Source organism: Motacilla alba, chromosome 2 (assembly GCF_015832195.1).
Source record: "Motacilla alba alba isolate MOTALB_02 chromosome 2, Motacilla_alba_V1.0_pri, whole genome shotgun sequence".
NCBI classification, from domain to species: Eukaryota; Metazoa; Chordata; class Aves; order Passeriformes; family Motacillidae; genus Motacilla; species Motacilla alba.
Window position 1 is genome coordinate 30998477 of NC_052017.1, and position 5339 is coordinate 31003815.

Below are 5339 nucleotides of genomic sequence, written 5' to 3' on the forward strand. Positions count from 1 at the left end.
GTTGCTAGGTGAGATGAGCAGTTTACTCAGGTCAGCTGGGTTAAATCTTGCCCAACATACTTATTCATAATGAAGCCTCTGGTGAGCTGAAAGAGTCTTTTCAGTCTCCACCTAGAAACTCATTTTGTTCATGGTCATGAAGGCTTGGGAGACCAGAGGAAATCATTATGTGGTTATACTTAAACACACAGGTAGGTCATGTTTAATTTTGGGTTTCCCTGGTAGACTGCCTCATCTATGCCATTTCTTAAGCACAGAGGTTCATTCATCCACATGTGACCTGAAGTCTGCTCCCACATCCTCTTCCCTCCACCAATTTCAAGAACACAGTGCCCACTGGCAGCACACAAAGTGGAGCAGGGGCTGACTGAATGCAAAAAAAAAGAAGTTGCTTTCTCAGTTGAGTGCGATAGAACTGAACTGAAACCCTGCAGCACCCATAACAAGGAGAGTGACATCTTTACCCCTGCTGTGTACTGCTGGCCTTTGGAGGAAGTGCTTGTGTGTCACAGAAGGACTGGTTTGATCCCACTTTTTCCCTATCTGGCATACACCCATGGAAGATTTAAGTTAACCGTTCAAGAATATGGTCTGTGCAGAGAGTAATCAGCACATTATATGCAGAAAGAATAATTTATTTTATGTGGGGTTTGCCTCACTCATAGTGCCTCAATCATAGTGAAAAAATGCAGAATCAGCACTGCCTGGTCAAGACATGGTTCCTTCACCCAGGTTTTCCCCACTGCTGGTGTGGAGTGGTTCAGCTGTGCATTTGGAATGCATTCTGGATTCCCCCATGTCTATGGCAAATGCTCTGCAGTCCCATTGCCAGGCACTGTATTGCCAGAGAGAAATTCACTCCAAACTTCCTAATGCAGGGCATGGAATATAATTTATGTTAGGCAGCCTACATATTGTGTTGAAGGGAAGACCATGAGAACAAGGGCCAAAAGCTGAGAGATTTTTGTGATAAAAGACTAGGACCAAGGCAGCTACTAGAAAATTAACTGCATGAAGAGTCACATCTGTATTTGTCTATGAATTTCACAGTGTACAAAAGAACATTTATAAAATGTGGAAGTGTGATGTGTATGCAGAGCACTGAGTGCTTCTAACACATTGATTTATTATACCATTTGACAATAGTTTCCAGTAATGGATCCAAACTGTTAGTGATGATTTTAGAATTCAATTGGAATGAAAACAGGCCCTTGTCTCTTTATTCTCTTATGAGTTACACACCACGTTGGAAGCGATCACCTGTGTTTTGGTATTCTGCAGTTGGCCAGTGGCACAGCATGTTCTATACAAAGAAAGCACAGACCAAAGTTATTTCATACTCTCCAGCTTTCCAACTGTGTTTACAAGTCTTACATTTATGTGTACATATTCTTTTTAGAGGTACTAATTGCTTGATTTTTATATCCTGAGCAATTAATGCCATTAATTAAGCACAAAAAAAAAAGAATAAAAAAAGCTTTATCCAGCACATTCATAATTAATGACAGTTTAGGTAACTTTAAAAATATTGCCCCACATCTTGTCTAGCTAAAAACTACTTCACACAGACAGAAGTTGCAAATGAGTCTTTCATAATGTTTAATAACAGGCATCTGAATCATCTACTCAGTGAACAGGGTGCAGTTCTTAGGAAATTTGGGGCTCTCAGACTCAGGAATACTGAAGAGACTGTCAGTTGTTACCCCCAGCAGGTGATGTTGGATAATCAGAGATGAAGGTCAGGAACCAATCACTGTGCAAACAGAGGGTTAGTTCTATTTTCTCAACCTATATCTCCAAATCTTGCGCAAATGCTGAGGAGGAAATCATACAATCATAGGCTTGTTAGGGTTGGAAAAGACCTTTAAAATCGTTAAGTCCAGCCATTAATCGTTAAGTCCAGCAGTGCCAAGCCTGAGACTAAGTTATACACCTAAACACCTCAGATACACATTTTTTAAGTATCTTCAGGGACAATCACTTCACCAGTTCTCTGGGCAGTCTGTTCTACTGCTTGGAGCCCTTTCAGTGAAGAAATTTTTCCTAATATCCGGTTTAAACCTCTCCTGGTGCAACTCCTCTTATCTGGTCTCTTGTTACATGGAAGAAGACACTGACCCCACCTGGCCACGGCCTCCTCCCACGCAGTTGAGGAGACCAATAAGGTCTCCTCTGAGTGTCCCTTGCTTCAGGCTAAAAGCTCCCAGTTCCCTCAGCTGCTCCTTATAGGACTTTTGCTCCAGACCCTTCCTCAGTCTCCACTGCCCTTCTCTGGACTCATTCCAGTACCTCAATGTCTTTTTGAAGTGAATCTCACCAGTGCTGAGTACAGGGGGACAATCCTTGTTCTGGTCCTGCTGGCCACACCATTGCTGATAAAGGCCAGACTGGCATTGGCCTTCTTGGCCACCTGGGCACACTGGGGATTCAAAGATGGGAGAGAAGAGAGGATACTGTTTTTAGGAAAACTAGATTCCAAGTTCGAAATTCCTTGGAATAGCATTTTATTTTTAATTTCCTAGAAATGCTAGAAAGGGCTCTCAGACATTTAAATATGTCTTTCTACCATTCTTGTCACAAACGCTAGCCTAGAAGAAGCTGGAGAATTCACCCTGCATATATAAAAAAAAGTAGCAAGGTTAAAAAAGGTAGACATATATATATATATATATATATATATATATATATATATATATATATACAACTTAAGCAAAGTTGATGGCAGCAGAGATCAGCAGAAGAGGAGATGGAGCACAGTATACTGGACACAGAATTTTATTCAGAAAATGAGAAAAGGTATTGTCTTTGAGAATTAACGTGGCACACAACCGAATTACAATAGAAAAAGCATCTCATCCACTCTCTTTCCCGGCATCACTTTGGTAGCTATTTTGTTAAACAGGTCCAACTCTTTTTTCGCAGGTTTTAGCTCATTTTCAGAGCAGAGGCCAATGATTTCTCCACAGTTCAATTTTACATCCTCAGTCACCAGTCACATGAGAGAGAGCTCATCTGCCTTGGGATATGCCAGGTATTAGTTCTTCTAGTTATATTATTTTGTTGAATAAAGAAGAAATATGTTAAAGTGAAAGTCTCCTATTTGGTGTGCAGGGGTGAACATTAGTACATTGTGCCCAAATCTCTGCTCACTTCCTCAATCAGAAAGAGAGGGTGACATTCTTTGTTAAATTGTCCAATTGTAGTTTGATCTCCTATTTCACACATTTGCAGAGCAGATCCACTGCTTTGCCTGTTCTCACTTGTTTCAGTTTCTTTAGGTAGTTTTCCTTATGTGCAATTCATATCTCATACAACATTTTTTTTTTGTGGCGAGAGAACCCGTTCCCAAGTGCTAATGTACAACTGATTAGAAATGAGCCATATGCTCCCCTACATTACTAATTCTGCTTACTAATGAGAAAAGCAGAAACAGCGTTGAGGACTCTGGGTGAAAGCCTCATACTTTCTGCTATCATCTATTTAGAAGTCAGAGCGATGGTCGTGTTCCATGACCCTGACCCAGCCAGTCAGCAGCGCGGCTGGGACTCCAGTCCAGGACCCTGGAGAGTGCCACCCCATCCCCCTGGACCACCCGCTGCTCCCAGCGCTTGGGGGGAAAAGATGGCAACAAAACACGTCTTTTCAGTGTATGGGTTTGGCTATCCAACCTGTTAAACGGGAGACAAGTCAGATATGTGTGCCGATGATTTATGTGAGAAATTTCCCTCAGGAAATGTTTTCTTTGTTCACTATACATTCCACACTTCCTGCCTGTTCTTTGCCTGCAATGGGAAAATAGTTTGTTTAAGGAGATTTTGTATAGACAGGTTTTTTGTTGTTGTTTTTTGTTTGTTTGTTTTTTTTTTTAAGTTGTATGTTGAAATAGGACTTTTAAATCTTTTGATAGCGTATAAATGTCTCTGGGTCCTTCCTTCCTCCCTCTGAGGACTGCATAGAGACACTTTACCTGTCACTTACCTTTGCTTGCTCTGTTTACATCCCTCAACCACGGTCACACAACTTTCTTGTGACAACAATAACAGCTGCACACATGGGCAGAGTTTTACAGAAAGTACAATGTGTTTTTACCTGGCAGCTACACTGGAGAACGCCCCTCTGCGAGGATTATTTGCAACACTCTGCAGATAACAGGGTGAAAACTTTGAAGCAGCAGTAGAGTTTAAGTTAATTGACTTTGAAGATGAAGTCTAGAGCCTATTCTGGTTTTGGAGTTTCTTTCTCCAATGATTTTCCCGATCTGGATTTTACTAAAAATCTCATCATTGGAATGACTTGATAGAACCCTAAAAATGGGTGACTGAGTGGATGTTAGCATACATGTTTGGAAATATGTGCTCAGTTTTTAAATTGAAAAGTGTAATTCGGATCACTTTTCATCTCACAGTTTCATTGTGATGATCAGCTGGGAGAAGTGAAGTGTCTCCTGCTTTTTAATGTCTTAGGAGAATAAACTATGCAGAGAAAAGAAGGCACAATGGGATTCCTTTTATTACTTAATCAGAAAACAAACCCACACTATTCCCTATGAGAGGTGTTATTCTTCACCAACACAAAGCACAGAAATTGCTTTAGGCATTCTCATAAAAGCAATTTCAGTTATAAAGAGAAACACAAGGTAAGGAGGAAATGTTCAAGAGCTGATGTTTTCTCTTATTTAACTGACAGGTTTCTTGAATACTTGGCTGGCTTTTTATTTCATATCTGTCAGAAAACTTATATTCCAGCAGGTAAGATTCCTGAACAAAAAGAACTTTGAGCAGAATATTTGTTTACTAATTAGGTACCAAATGGCTGACTCCTTATCCTTGCACAAGGATAACATGCATCGATACAGTGCACATGAAAACACACATATTATACATACCAGTAAGCATGTGGGTGGAGGATCAGAAGATGATCACTTTACATCAGTTCCTACATTCCTTTTTGGTGACTCTGTCTGTGAGAGTGCACACATCCATGCATAAAACTCTCTTGTCAATGAAGGATAGGACATGACAGGCATTTAGTTACAGGTTATTAGTGATTTGAAAGAGTAGGTGTAAAGTGGGGCTCTAAGGACAGCTGCAGAAAAGATTTTTGTAGAGAAAAAAGAGAATGCTTCATAGTACCAGAAAACAACGGATTTGAAAAAGGTCCAAAAGAATATCTGAAATTCCAGATCCTTTTCTAAGACCTTGAGCAAAAACCTCTTTGTGGTTGCTGGCATTAAAGACATGCTATACAGCTTGAGCAAACCTAATGCTTCTATTCAAGACTGTCTCAAAGGAATGAAGCCAACTAAAAGATTAGATGGAATCTGAGTTTTAGACCAGAGA